Source organism: Haliotis cracherodii, unplaced genomic scaffold (assembly GCF_022045235.1).
Source record: "Haliotis cracherodii isolate W230 unplaced genomic scaffold, xgHalCrac1.p SCAF_2, whole genome shotgun sequence".
In the NCBI taxonomy this organism is placed as follows: domain Eukaryota; kingdom Metazoa; phylum Mollusca; class Gastropoda; order Lepetellida; family Haliotidae; genus Haliotis; species Haliotis cracherodii.
Window position 1 is genome coordinate 82,244,002 of NW_027266275.1, and position 16,153 is coordinate 82,260,154.

Consider the following 16,153-nt stretch of genomic DNA (forward strand, 5'->3'; position numbering starts at 1 on the left):
TGCTGTCCACAAGGATGTTCAATTTCCATGGAATATGTCTCGCTTCCATTCGACAGTTGTATGAGTCAGCCAAGTCAAACAAAAGCAATGTTTCCATCATCAGAGAATTGGACTTGGTTCCTCCCTGTTTCTGTATATACGCCACTACTGTGGTGTTGTCTGTGGTGATAAGAACTGAGGAGTTGGTGAGATCTGTCCAATTCTGGTTTGCAAAGAATATAGCCATCATCTCCCTGCAGATGATATGGAGATCCTTCTCGGTCTCCTTCTATGAGACCTGTATCTGGAGATCTGCCGGATGGGACCCTAACCCAAGAGTGAGGCGTCCGTAAACAGGTGATGTTTCGGCAGGGAAATGGTGAGAGGGATGCCCATCATGACATGCTGTCGATGCATCCACCACAGGAGGTGGTCTGGGAAGGTGATTGGTAATGTAACCAGGCTGTCTCACAATAGGTTCTTAAGACCATTTATCCAGGCCTGTAGAGGTCATAGTTGCAGCCTGCCTCTGTAGGTCAGGTCCTTAGACTGATACACTATTTGATTCAGTGTCAAAGAAAGGAACAGGCTACGACATCAACCACGCTCTGCTACCAATGATAATAAGGATCATCCAAATAAACAACAAAAGAAACCAATGAAAATTCAGCCCGTTTAATAACCCAAAACTATGTACAATATGCACAAACTACTGTTACATCACACATTTGACACGTGCTGGTTGTACAATGAAATACATACAATGCTTACAAACATTCAGGTATTGTACACCATAATATTCCCCTGTTATGGCAACATCATATGTCTATAATTCTGAATAATGCCCTGAAATGGCACTAAAACGTAAGTTGTAGTCTTGTGTGAGTGTACCCCATGACACATGTTATACTGTCCAAACTGAAATGTTTAACTGTCAGAAACTCCCATGCCCCAATCATTACCAATGTCTTCACGGAAAACAGTCTGCCAGTCATCGTAGCTTCAGATATCTACATGTTAGACCAGTTCAACAACCATTTCACGCTTTGAGGAACTCCATTGAATATTGTTGGCAAGATAACAGTGGATGTGCAAAATCATAATCAGAAAGCCAGTTTACCTTTGCTTGTGGCCGATTACAACAGTGATGCTCCTCCACTGCTCTGAAGATCGTGGCTGAAGATTGGCCGAGCATATTGTCAAAGGGGCAGTACAAGATCAACTCATGTGCAGATTCAGTTCAAGATATTGTGGATAGGTACCCTGATGTCTGTAAGGAAGAATTTGGTTCAGTGCAAGGGATGAAGGCAGCCTTACACTTTAAGGAAGGAATGGTACCAGTGTTTCTCAAGGCAAGACCTGTTTGTTTTGCATTGCGCCCTGCATTTGATAGAGAGCTTGAGTGGATGCAGAAGGAAGGCATAATTACGCCTGTTGAGTTTAGCGAGTGGGCATCGCCACTTGTTTGTGTTCCAAAGGCCGATGGAACAGTACGTCTTTGTGGGGACTATAAAAGCACTGTGAATCTCGCAATACACAGGATTCAAATTCCGATAGGAATTGTATGGAATTTTTTGCAGGTGGAAAGAAGTTCACTAAGATTGACTTGAGGTGTGCCTACCAACAAATGCTGTTGGATGAGGAGTCACCAAAGGTGGTAACCATCAACACACAGAAAGTACTTTCAGATACACTCGACTCCCATTTGGAATCTCGTCTAGACTGGCAGAGTGTTATTGCGCAAGTGATAGGACTTGATCAGGTATGTGCAATGATGGATGACATCAGGATATCAGGAAGAGATGAAAATGAACATCTCATGAACATTGAGAAAGTTCTTAAGAAATTCCAGAAGTATGGACTGAGGGTCAAGCCTGCAAAGTGTTTTTTCATGAGAGATATGGTGCTGACAAACCTAGGAACATCATTGGGGGGATCCAGGATTCGAACCCACTATCATAGGTTTCCGTCGTGCCCAAGGGATGCAACTCTGTACAGCGAATCGCGGCGCCTTTGACGACTGGGCCACCCATGCCCCCCTGAAAATATCTGAAGATGGAATTCAACCTACAAAGGACAAGGTGGAGGCCATCAAGAGGGCACCAGTTCCACAAAATGTTCAGGAACTCCGATCCTGGTTGGGGATGCTGAATTTCCAGGGAAAGTTCATTCCAAGTCACTCAACAATCACTCACCCATTGAATGAATTACTTGGAAATAAGGCTTGGATCTGGAGTAGTGAATGTGATCGGGCAATCCAGGAGGCTAAAGATGCGACCCCATCGGAAAAGCTTTTGGTTCAGTATGATCCTGAACTCCTATTGTTCACGCTTGCCATTACCAACCACAGAGAATGATGAAGAAGAGGCTATCTACAATGTTGGAGACCAACTACTTCAGAGCTTACCAGTAACAAGTAAGCATATCACTAATGCAACGAAAGTGCATCCTGTCCACTTCAGAGTTCTACAGTTTACACGAACAGGACGGCTAGTAGAAGTGGATGAAGAGTTGAAGCCTTACTTCAACAGAAGAACAGAGCTGTCTGTTGAACAGGACTGCATTCTTTTAGGACGAAGAGTCGCTATCCTATTGAAGTTTCAGAAAGAGTTGCTGAGTGAACTCCAACTGGCTCATCCTGGAATGGTCAGAATGAAGAAAGTTGCACGCAGTTTTGTGTGGTGGCTCAACACTGACAAGGACATCCAGGCAGTTGTAGTGAGTGTAGAGATTGTCAACAAGTCAGGAAAGTGCCATCAGTGGCACCACTGATGCCTTGGGTGTGGCCGACTATCAAAGTGGCCAGAAGTTGGGTTTATGAGAAGCACAACTGCAGAGCCAACAATCAACGTGCTCAGAGATTTGTTCAGCAAATATGGCACACCCCATCAAATTGTGAGTGATTACGGACCACAATTCCGAAGGGAGGAATTTGAAAGATGTATCAACATGAACGGGGTGAAACCAGTGAGAGTAGCTCCATACCATGCAGCCAGTAATGTTGCAGTAGAACGAGTGGTACAGACTTTCAAGAACAGTCTTACAGCTAGCATGACAAGTTCACAGTCATTACAGCAGTGTATTGCCAGTTTTCTTCTCACCTATCGCTCTACTCCTCATGCGACAACAGGTAAAACACCAGCAAGTTTGTTCTTTGGGGGAGAGATCTGCACTAGAGTTAGAGGGGAAGGTTCTAAACAAGCAGAGTGACATGAAACTATCATAATAACAGAATGGGTCTCCGTGAGTTTCTTCCAGGTGACCAAGTTATGATTATGTAACTTCACGTGTATGGAACTTCACATGCGATATAACGCATTATTATGTTTGGTTTCCTTGATCTATTTCCCAAAACTTGTGCAGTACCTGAGTCAGCTCAACATCTTTACTGTCTGTGAAGAATGAACTTTGTTCAAACTTATTGATCTGACAAGCCACCTATGCATATATAAATAAAGTGACAAAACCCTTTCCTTATCCAACAGTAATCTCTGCATAAAGCAAAGTTGATTGTACGATTCAACTATTGTCATGAGCATGTGTTTTGGAATCACTATCAAATAGTAATGATACCAGGTGTTCGTGAAAAGGTGAGCGTCCCTGTCCCATGGTGGCAACCATCACAAAAATATGCAAAGGCAAGTCATTTGTTCACCTGAAAAAACAAGGGAACATATGGTACAAGCCAAAATAGGGAATTGCATCGGACATCATCTGTCACTGATGCGTCAAATTTTGAAATGTCTACCATAAAACATTTTGAAAGCTTTAGTCAGGCCTTGCATGTTGTAACCTGGATCAGTTAACTTCTGAGCAAGAATCGTAGGACTCTCTTTGAAATCTTGGTAGAAAGAGCTTGCTCAATGGTATCTCAAAAGTTGTGAAATGTAAACACCAAAGACTGGAGCTGCTGGAATATTGCTCAACACGAAGTGAAAGTAGACAATTGGAAAGTCATCCCTCTTGTCATACAGTCTTATAGAGAGTGTTTTGTCACACTAAATCTTCATGCATAGATCTAAATATGAAACAGATAGTTTATTTCTAGTTCTAGTGGAAGGGAATTGGTTATTTGATTGTTATTCAACGATATCAGATCATAGATATACCTGTAGCTTATGTTAAACTTCTTAGCCAAATGACCTTTTTTTATATTCATATGCATAAAGAATTTTCCGCATGAAGGGAAACGCAATTGGCACCCATGGGGATGCCTACTTCTTGTCTGAATGTCTTACCCCCAAAGTTTACATAGATGTCATCAATGAAGAAGTGCAGAATTTCACATATTGTTTTCTCAGTAAACTTCAGATGGCATTTGCTTTCATTTTTCAACAAATTGTCCTGAATCTTTGAATATAGTATAAATAACTGTATCTGTGTTCACCACGCTTTGTAACAAAAGCCCCATGGATCAAGGAATAAATTTTCTCCTAAAGTGGAAAAGTGGTGTACAAAGTTGAAAAATTGAATCTTTTTAGACAGAATGAAACTTGGTTCTTTTCTGAGATTGCAAAAGTTCAAGCAAACCCTTTGAGGTTATAAGAATCCACTTCGTTATTATGCCACTTGTCTCTAATACTTTCTGTGAATATAAAGAAAGTCCTTCCTTGATTATATCAAAGATTGTGGTTAGTCTTTGAGACAGGGATTTTGTGGAACATTTGCTGAAGCCAGCAATATATCTGAATTGTACTGATTTTTATGGAGCTTTGGAATCCAGTACAAAAGAGTGAGTCAGTATGGTTTTGCGCAGCTTTTAGCAATATTCCAGCATTATCACGGCGGGGGACACCAGAAATGGGCTTCACACATTGGGCCCATGTCGGGAATCAAACCCAGGTCTTCGGCGTGACAAACAAACGCTTTAACCACTAGGCTACCCGACCGCCCTCAGTTCAAATGAGGAATGGACATGTCTTCTGATTTTAGAATCAAGTCAAACCTTGAAAATACTGATTTATAATTTTGGCAGAATTCTTCCTCGGTTAACAGACTGGCCTATATATGTCATTATTTGATATGTCATTTATACCAAGTTCTTTAATCAAACAATTAATGTAGTGATGCTTACATATATTGGTGATGTTATTTTAGGCCTTGTCAGTGGAAACAACTACAAACTTTTCAGGTAGGACAGCCAGACTTTGGGGGACAGCTGGCTGGGACACAATGGGTTTATTCCAATTCTGTTTCCTCTTTTTGAGTTTTGTGCATTCTACCAATGACAACACCGATCATGCACTGACTGCACATCCACCCAGGTGGAGTAAGTCTTGCAACTGGATCACCAGGATGTCCAGCCACCTCTCTAAATGACAAATCAAAATGATCGACACTGATAAGCAAATCAACAATGCAAGGCTTTGAGAACTTTATATTTGAAAATGTGTCAATTTGTTTCTATGCTTTGGCCAGTCAATCCCTTGCACATTACTCGTCACAGCATTACTTGTCATTGCAGACATCTGAATACTAAGATCACCGCTGATAGTTTCTAGCTTAAATTCTACTGGTTTTGGCTCAAACGTTTCTGTGTGACTGTTCAGAACATTTACAAAGAACTTTTGTTGTTCACCCTATTAACCTACACAAGCTGCAATGTCGGCATTAATGTAAGACTTCATCCAACAAAGCATTTACTGTAAAGCTACTTGTCCCATTTGTTAATACCACTGGAACAGTGCAATGAGCTATCAAAGTGTGATGTGTTGGTGGTATTATTGCAAGAGATTTTTCAGTTTGATCACGTTTTTGACATTTTTAGTTTTTTGCATCATGGCCCAAATTTACCACTGACTCAACTTGTGGTTCAGCTTTGTTGATATCTTGGTTGGCACGAGTAGTCTTGTCAATGAACTTATTCTATCCATTCTTTTTCAAACCTTTTTGCTATGTTCCATCTATCATTATACCTTTGAAAACTTTGCAGCTCCAAATTTCATGCCCTTCAGCACATATACCACAGTACGAACATCACTAACAATATGTGCAATAACATTTTATTTATTGTTTGCGACTGCAACAACCAAAATATTAGCAAATTTCTCCAGATCCTGAACATGAATTGGCTTGAATTACTAATTTCCTAATTTTGGATTGCAAACAGATGCCCCGTCCTACCAACCTTTTTTTCAAGGCGTTCTAGTGCAACATCATAAGCTACTAAGCTGTGTCCTAAAGACTGAATTGATTTCAATGCTTTGCCTGAGAGATGTCGGCGCAGTTGCAACAACTTGTACTCAGGTGTGGCTGGTGACTGATCAATGCAAGTCATGAAGGCAGCCTTCCAACTTTGATATGTCTTCATATCACCTGAGAATGCATGTCATTCCCTACTGCCATAGGCTTACCTGGGCATTTTGTTCTACCAACATGCAATCCTAGGTCATACTTCTGAACATGAATGTGTCCTTCAGAGACCAAACGTTCACAGTCGGCTACTTCAGATTGTTGCCGAGATGCAATACGAGATTGCTGCTGAGATACAACACTTTGATGTTGAATAAGTCTAGATCTTTGGCCCATGCTGTATAGCCTGCCTGACCTTATACTGGACACAGAGCTATTTCCTATGCGTTAGACCCTGATCTGCTTTGCAGGGATCCCTTTACAGATTCAAGAGCTAAGTTGTTTTCCTCCACCAAACTATCTACTTCTTGATCCAACTTTTGAACATTGTCACATTCTTCCAGTTTAACATAAACCCTTGAAAGCTCTATCCCAACATCCTTACCTCTTTCTGTGATGGATGATCATGACTTTATATCAAAGTAGTAAGCTTATTTCTGGCCTTTGTACGACTAGATTTGGCTTCCTTTTGTTTTGTTTTGTTTTTTTGTTCTCCGAGAGAGATCCAGTTTGCGACAAAGTTGCTCTCCACTGGCTCCCAATTCCAGTTTCCAAAGTACTTGGTCTACACTGGCTATCTATTCCACTTTGGTCTAAGCTGTCTATGTAATAACTAATTACAAATCTAATACAGCCTTTGTTTCAAATTGAAATGTAACAGAAAACCTCGCTCTGCTACCATTGTTGCGCAGTAGAATACATGCTATTAACTAAAATGTGAATTTCCCTTACTGATGTAAACATCACTAAAACATGATCTCAACATGAATCTCTTCCTAAAATGATGAAGAAATGCAAATATGACAAAATTAACTAAATATGATTCTCAAAGTCTATTGCTATCAAACCTATCAGTCTAGCTCTATTTTAGATATTGCAATGGCCTATCTTAACTAATGTGTTCCACCTAGGTCCTACCTTGACGAACTATAAAATGAAGCTGTTGAATATACGTCCTATAGCAACAACATATCATGCCAATCTGGCAATTGTAAATCCTATCAAGCCAAGGTATCAAACCAATCTGACACATACCCCAGTGAGTTTTGCACATGGACAGTTGACAGTTGAAGGTTGACAGTTGGTGCCATGACATACTTTTGTTTTACCCATGAAGCAAGTTGTCTGTTCCAGCTATCTATCCATGCTTAACATGTCTTCAAACCAGTCTCATTAGTCAAAGGTCAGTATTTACCTTGTTTTAAAAACAGCATTGCAGATTCCTTATCTCGTTTTGATCTTCAGAAGTTTAGTCTGCCGAAACCAGAAGCCAGAGCCAAACTGACACCATTACCCTGGAATCTGTGGCTTATCTAAGACGGAGGCCTTTGTGTTAACTAAAGCATCAGTGTCGAGCAATACTCAACACAACTATGCAGCTGCATTAAGGTCATTTGACAAATTTTCTGTCATTTGACAGCTCTTGCCAGACATCAGAAAATTAATAGCTGGTCTGATCCTACTGAAAACCTTTTAGTTTAGTCATTAACCCCATATCTGTCTTTACGCTCAGCCCAACCAGGCCAGTTTTTCGTCCATTTGAATGGTAAAGCTGTCACCAGATATCAGTTCTCTGTAGTACTCAGGAAAGCCATACAGTTCCTTAACTTTTACAGAAATAAAATACAACACACTCATTCAGGATTGGTGCCACTACATATGCGGCAACGAAGGGAATACCTCATGAGCTACCGTATATCTCTGTGTATAAGGCGACCCCACGTATAAGACGACCCCCCTGTACACGCCTTAAAAATCAACCCAAAATCCTATACTCCGTGTATAAGGCGACCGGGAATGAAACACATCACAAGTCTGACTGATATAGAAGATTTAACGTGCGCTTTCCGACTGTAGCGTATTTCGCACACGGGCATCACAAGTTAGTTAGTTAGTTACTTTGGAGATTTATGTGCGCTTTCCGACTGATGCGTATTTCGCACACATCACAAGTGTGCACACAAACCTTATATATGCAATAAAAATATGTTTATCTTGCGTTGTTTTTTTTCTACAATGATAGGTCGCGTGTGTAACTCCAGCACACGTCGCCATTTTGTGTTTACACGGTACGACACCAAATTGGTGCCCGTAAAATAAAATTCATTTATGAAGTAATAACATATAACAGACAATGGTGAGTAATTTAATCGCCAATTAACTATGTTGTAACTAACTAGGCTTATGTTTGCTTCACATTCAGCGTGTTTATTCCACAATCACTTGTACACACCGTCTCCAACACTTGTTAATACAACTGTAAAAACAGCGGGAATTGATTTCAGCTTCACCGGTTATCACATGTTAGGTCACATGTGCAATATTCAAATGCTTACCGGTACTTCCGGCTCTCTGCTCACGGATGTTGATTGTTTTACCGTGTCAGGTGGTTTGACAATCTGCATCGAGGCGAGGGTCATTTCAACTTTATTTGCAGAAATTATTAAACTTTATTCAAGGCAAAGAGATACAAATCATGTTTATGTATGGAAATAGTTATTGGAACAGTTATTTAGGACGAAATGCGAAGTTTTATTGTCAAATGCTGGGCTGGCTATCGGACGCCGGTTGACATCGCCAGTGGAAAAAAATGTGAGATCTTCGACTCCGTGTATAAGACGACCCCCCTTCTTAGCCCCCTCATTTTAGGTACGAAAAACTCGCCTTATACACAGCGATATACGGTACTTTGCACATGGAAATCTGCTGCATATGCTAAGTACATTCACATCAATAGGTTGTAACAACTTGCTTAACAAGGTATAGGCGAAGAGGAATGAAGTGGAGATCATTGTTGCTATTTCTACCGCAAAAACTAATGCGCAGTCCTCCACCAGCCTGGCTCCTCCATTAGGGAGGTAATGACCTTGGGGACTGGCCAACCACAGTACTGTTCATCACATGATGCCCTACACACAAGTCACATGGTCAGGCATGCGTTCAATAGCCCGAGGCGCTTTCTTAGCGTTCTCCGCGGACGTTCGGGTGCAATCGAACGATGTGTAAACTGCCGCCGGCAGTGGGCACGGTTTTGAATGTTGAACATTGTGTATGTAAAGTTTTATTGTTTAGAATAAAGAAACAATAAAATTACCGTTAGTTAGACGGTCACCGATTAGATAACACAACTTTATTTTATGGCATTATCGTGATATATGTCGGACCGAACTCTTGTAATTCTACCGACTTATCTAACATAGGAAAATAAAAATATAGACTGTGATTGTGTTGATTCGCCGCTGATTGCGTACAGCCAAATGTCAGTGACACTTGACACTGATTGAGATTTCGCAGTTCGCTGCACAAGTCACTAATTAGTGGTGGATGGGCCTTGTCGGTGATTCGATATCAGTTCGCTATATCTGTTAGTTCGCTGTAGAGAGTTCGTTATGTACATAAATTTTATATGATAATATAAAGGAGATAAATCGGGGATTTTGTAACAGTTCGTTGTATCTGTTTGTATGCAGACAGGGGTTTGTTCAGACAGGATGGCGTCCAGCTGTCAGACACGGGCAATGACATTTTTGTGAACTCATGGGGGGGTCTTGGAGGGATGTTAACCTTCCAAGGAGGGACATCAACCATCTGACCATGTGGAGACTGGAAACAAAACAATCTTCAGGAGGACAGAGAATGCCCTTGTTTTGAAAGAAATGGGCCCCGAGGTTAACGGACGTGAGCCCCAGCTTGGAAGGAAAAATACCGAATCAGAGGCATGTCATGAGTTGAGTCAGAAAAGTAGGATTCTGATACATTTGAGACTTGTTCTGGTCTGCTGCCAGAAAATCTTAAGTATCCATGTAGACGAATCAGATGGAGATGGGCAAAACTGATCACTGGTGCTGTTATTCTGGTGAATAACCACAGCGCAATCAAGATCACAAATGGGAGAACTCCTAACAACATCCGTTTACTGCACAGCAGGGATATTTTTATGATGACTGATTGATAGGCACATGGAGAAAGGCATCTCGTAGATCGATACCAATCTCTTAGTGTTTGACAGATTCCATCTGGAATCTTGGAGGAGGGATCAGGAAGAATTTGTTCAGCTTCTCCAGATCGATAATCATCCTACATTTGGTGGTATTTTTCTTTTGACCAAAAATACTGGAGAATAAAAGCCCTTGGTGGTGTCTGTGTCTTGGAGTATGTGAAAGGCCTGTTTGTCCAGCAATGTGTTGATGTCAAGAATGGCTGCTCCTTCCAGATGGAATCTGCGACCCCGGAGTCCAGACAACAAGAAGTGAACGGTCCAGAAGTGTAGCTTGTAGCCGTTGGATACAACGTCCAAGATCCTGTGGTCTAACATAATCAATGTCCAGTTGGTGGCTTAAAAACAACAGACATTCCACCACTGGACCCAGAGTTGGTCTCATGTTGAAAAACGGTAGTTGTAGATGGTAATCTGTAGACATAGCAAAATCGATAGGGTTTGTGGGAGCAGAGGGAAAGTCATCTACGGTCCACACGACCTCCTGGTGTTGAAAATGATCTGTTCATCAGAAGGTTTGAAAGGATTACTTGCAAAAGGAATAAACTTTTTCCTGGCTGGTTCCCAGAAGGAAATGTCTTTCAAATTGGTGTCTTGGTTGATTGGATGATTCATGAGCTTTATCCACTAAGTTGATTGTAGACACCTGAAATCTCTCCCAAATTGTTTGTTAAGTATCTTGGGGTGTGTGATGGGTTGGCACATCATCTTCTTGGGTGAGTTGATACCTCCCTCCATCTGATTATAGGAGCTGCTGACGTAGTCTGTCTTACAGACCCTGATACAAATATATATCAAAAACAGCCCATGCAAGTCTATAATGTTTGGCAAGTCTAGATCACTGAAAATGAAGAGAGTCACTGGGCTACTTTTTATTATATTTTTATTAAGATAACTGAACAACTGTTTTTTTTACGTACGATATGTTCATTTCAGAGACTAGATGTTAGTCTACTGCTGACGTTGCATTCAAATAAATTGGGAAGACGTCCAGTAGTTCCTGTTACTGAGGCTTGATCAATAATCACTCTTGTGTAGCTCAGTGAATGTGAGATGAAATGGGGGCTTGGCAACCCGCATATTCCTGCATTTGGGCAGGAATAGCTTGGTCCATACGTGGAGGCAGGTGTGTGATTAGCAAAGTAATCAAGTGGATCACCATGCAGGTCATCATCTAACCGTGTCCAGGATTCCGTAAGATCTATGAATGGGTAGGCTGTTGCGTAACTGAAGCTCCCATACGGAAGTCATGCCATTGGTTGGCCGACCCTGTAGATCCTGTACTCCCGCGGATGTGGCCCATATCTTCCAGTTGTTGTGATCCATATCCTCCAGTGGCTGTGATCTGTATCCTCCAGTGGCAGTGATCCTCATTCTCAAGTGCCAATAATCTGTATTCTCAAGTGGCAATTTTCATATCCTCCAGTGGCTCTGATCAACAACCTCAAGTGGCTGCGATCCATATCATCCAGTGGATATTTGTATGGCTGTGAGCTGTAACCTCCAGTGGATTCATATCCTCCAGTGGCTGTGATCCTTATCCTCCTATTCCTGTATTCTGTATCTTCCACTCACTATGATCCATATCCTCCAGTGGGTTTGATCTATAATATCCTGTTTCCATATTCTGTATCCTCCAATAGCTGATTCACATTCTCCACTGGCTGTGATCCATATCCTCCAGTGGTTGTGATCCATATCCTCCAATGGCTGTATTCAGTATCCGCTAATGGCTGTGATGTGTATCCTACAGTGGCTGCGCTCCGCAGCAATGCATATCCATCCGTGGCTGTGATGTGTATCCTTCCGAGGCTGCTATCCGTATCCTCCGATAGCTGTGAGCTGTATCCTCCCGTGGCTGCGATCCACATCCTCCAGTGGATAGGATTCCATATCTTCCAGTGGCTGTGATCCATGTCCTCCAGTGGCTGTGATCCATGTCCTCCAGTGGCTGTGATCCATGTCCTCCTGTGGCTGTGATCCATATCCTCCTGTGGCTGTAATCTGTTGCAATCAATATCCTCCTGTGGCTGTGAACTGTATCCTCCAGCGGTTGTGATCTGTATCCTCAAGTGGCTGTGATCTGTATCCTCCAGTGGCAGTGATCTGTATCCTCCAGTGGCAGTGATCCATTTTGTCCAGTCAATTCAATTTGTATCCTCCTGTAGCTGTGATTCATACCCTCAAGTTGCTGTGACCCATATCCTCCAGTGGCTATATCCCATATCCTCTAGTCAATGCGATTCGTATCTTCCAATGGCTGTGATTCATATCCTCAAGTGGCAGTGACCCATTTCCTCCAGTGGCTGTATCCCATATCTTCCTGTGGCTGTATTCTGTATTTTCTGGAGGCTGTGATCTGTATCCTCGAGTGGATGTGATCCATATCCTCCACTGGCTGTGATCCATATTCTCTATCGACTGTGATCCATATCCTCCAGTGGCTGAGATCCGCTGTGGCCCATATCCTCAAGTGGATGCGATTCTTATCCTTCAATGGCTGTGATCTGTGTCCTCCAGTGGCTGTGATCTGTATCATCCAGTAGATGAGATCCGCAGCAATCCATATCCTCTGATCTGTATCCGCCAGTGGCTGTGATCCATATTCCATATTCTCCAGTGACTGTGATTTATATACTCCAGTGGCTGAGATCCACTGTGACCCATATCCTCCAGTGGATGCGATTTGTATCCTCCATTCAATGCGATTCATATCCTCCAATGGCTGCGATCTACATCCTCCATTCAATGCGATTCATATCATCCAGTGCTGCGATGTAAACTACCGGGCAAAAGAAAGTTTTCACCGACTTCACTTGACCAAACACCAAAAACAAAGGCATATGTGAGATTTATGATGATTAGTTTATAAACAGAAATCATTTTCTATGAATTAGAATGAAAATACATTGTAATGCCGATATTGCATTCTCCGCAATACACAAAGAAAGAGTCAAGAGGTCCAAATTAAAAATTACACAAATCAGAGTTCATTGAAAAAGTGCATGAAGAGCCCATTAATGACACAGTAGTCAGGTAACACGTCATCAATAGCAAGTGTGACCACCCTGGGCATCCATCAGGGTTGGAAATTTGCCATTTCCCGACTCCTGGGGCAAGTAGAAATACGAGATCGGGCAACAAAATCACCTACTTTAACTTGTCCGGAGGCAAGTGATATTGGAAATTACTATTAAAGAACACACGAGACTTAGAGTTACATCCCTTTTCTATTTTCGTTTTAATATTCAATCAGAACAGTATGAAACAACTTTCTACACTTGGTTTGAATGCTTTTCTCTCATTGCGGCCTAGAGGGATCTGATAATTGATACATGATCAATACTGCCTAGAGGGGTCTCATAATTGAAACACGTCGTGGCCTGTGACTGTCTCCAATGTAAACAGTTACGACCCGGTTATGGCGACACACAAGCAGGCGTCAATTAAAAGTTTTTCAGTGGGGAAATAAAAATAAATCTGAAAATGCCAATGATAGCGAATCATGTAAAAGAAAACGACCAAATGAGGACACATGTTCTAAGAACAAGAAGTATGATGCCGAAAAACGGGACAGAAAATTCATTCAGAGTTGGTGCAATGAGTTTCCATGGGTAGTGTATGACGAAAAACAAAATGTCATGAAGCGCAGAATTTGTTCCAGAAATAAGAAATATGTTTTTGTTGACGGTTGTACACAATTTTGAAAACATTATTTGACAAGTCATGAGGTTTCCGATGTTCATGTAGAATGTGAACCCTATTATCGATCACAGCTGCATGGTGATTCACATGTTGCCAATAGATCGCAAAGGACAAGTGTCATTCTTAAAGCATTCACACAGTTGGATGAACAGACTCTAAAAAGACTTGATATTTTGTTTATTGCCGCTTTTCAAGACGCATTTAGGGGTAAGCCCTTACTGGATTATGAAACCAATCTTGACCTTCTCGAAAGTGCAGGCATTGACATCGGCACGAAGTACAGTAAGGCCTGTGGAGAGTTTTTTAAATGCATTTCTGACTCTCTACGCAAGACATTTATCCAAGAACTTCAACAATCTAATTTCATTTCTATAATGAGTGATGGCAGCACAGACACAGCTGTATTGGAACAAGAAACTGTCTTCATTAGATATCTATCCCAAGGAGCACCAGTATCATTTCATGCTGGCACAGTGCAGTTAGAACACTGCCACGCAGATGGAGTTTTGGCTGGTATAAAATCTGCCATCAATTCCTGCGGAGTTGATTTTGACAGTTTGTTGAAAGCTGAAGAAATTGGACCAAAGGTGGTGTGTGTGAATTTCGATGGTGCTTCAGTGATGTTAGGATCAAAAGGAGGGGTTGCGGCTAAAATAATGGAAGTTGCTAAACACCCCTCAAAAGTTTCAGCGTCTTTGATTACCATGTTTGGCCAAAAGATAGAGAAAGATTATCTGTGTATGGCAAGGCTGAGATCTCAGATATCATGACACACTACTCTGTGTTATTTCCACAAGGTGAACAGACAAAGATTATTAGTGAATTCGTGGATTTGAAGAGTTACATCAAGAGCTTGCCCAACTGTCCATCACTGTTTGACACTTACTCACGTCTTCTCAGTTTCGAAACCAGCCAAGTATTTGCATGTTCTGAAACTTGTTGAACTAATGTTCGTAATGAGTCCAGCTACAGCTATATGCGAACGTATGTTTTCACCTATGAACATTGTCAAAACCAACCAGAGGGTAGTATTGTCCCAAGAGTTGCTGCAGAGTACACTGACCGTGATGACTCATGGTCCTATAATACTTAGGGACTTCAATCCACGACCCTCAGTACTTCAGTGGACGACACCTGTTGGCTCTAAAGCACAACCAGTACAAGGGACAATTGCTGCAAAGCAAAATGCTAGGACTTAGGTAAACACTAAATTTCCCCGAGTCCTTATGTAGATATAACAGTGCTGGTGTAGCGTAATATTGTTCAAAGGTAAATAAACACATATTGATGATGTGAAGTTTTATTTTGAAATTATTTGGGCAAGTGAAAATTGTCTTTAAACTTGTCCGATGGCAAGTGAAGTTTTTTTTTAAAATTTCCGGCCCTGATCCATGCACGCCATCACACGCCTCCTCATTGACGTCGTCAGTCGGCGGATAACGTCAACAGGAATCCTGTTCCATAAGTTCAATAGAGTCTGTTCAAGTTCCTGTCGGTTCGCTGGCGGTACATGTTGTCTCAGCTGATTATCTAGATGATCCCAGAGATGTTCAATGGGGTTAATGTCTGGAGAACAAGGTGGCCAGGGCAATACGTTGACATTAACGTTGTTCAGGGTAGTCTTGAACAATTCGGGCGGTGTGAGGCCTTGCATTGTCTTGTGGCAAAATTAATCCTCTTGGCTGATGTTGAATAAAGGGTACCACAACAGGTTTCAACACTTCATCCCTGTATCGCTGAGCATTCGGGTTTCCTCGGATGATAACCAGTCGTGTTGTAATCTGGCTACAAATGCCACCCCATACCATGACGCCTCCACCTCCAAAGGGGTGAACTTCTCTAATGCAGTTTGGCGCCAGTGAGACAGAACCGACTTTTATCTGTAAAGAGCACTCTCGCCCAGTCTCGTCGCTGCCACCGACGCACAGTTTGTGCCCATTTTAGTCTGCGTTGACAGTGTAGACTTGTCAAGGCCATTCCACGGAAGGGTCGGTAGGCTCGTATACCAGCCGTACGAAGTCATCGAAGGACTGTGCGTCTGGTGATGGCATGCCCTAGTGCTGCTGCCGCCGTTTTCGTCGCCGTCACACATCTGTTTCGGAGGTGAATCTGCAGGATGTA

At 42.0% G+C, this 16,153-nt stretch overlaps 1 pseudogene; it reads left to right on the forward strand.

Moving 5' to 3' along the window:
• The first annotated feature begins 13,048 nt into the window (after positions 1-13,048).
• On the forward strand, positions 13,049-14,802 carry LOC139467851 (zinc finger protein 862-like; annotated as a pseudogene).
• Positions 14,803-16,153: the final 1,351 nt, after the last annotated feature.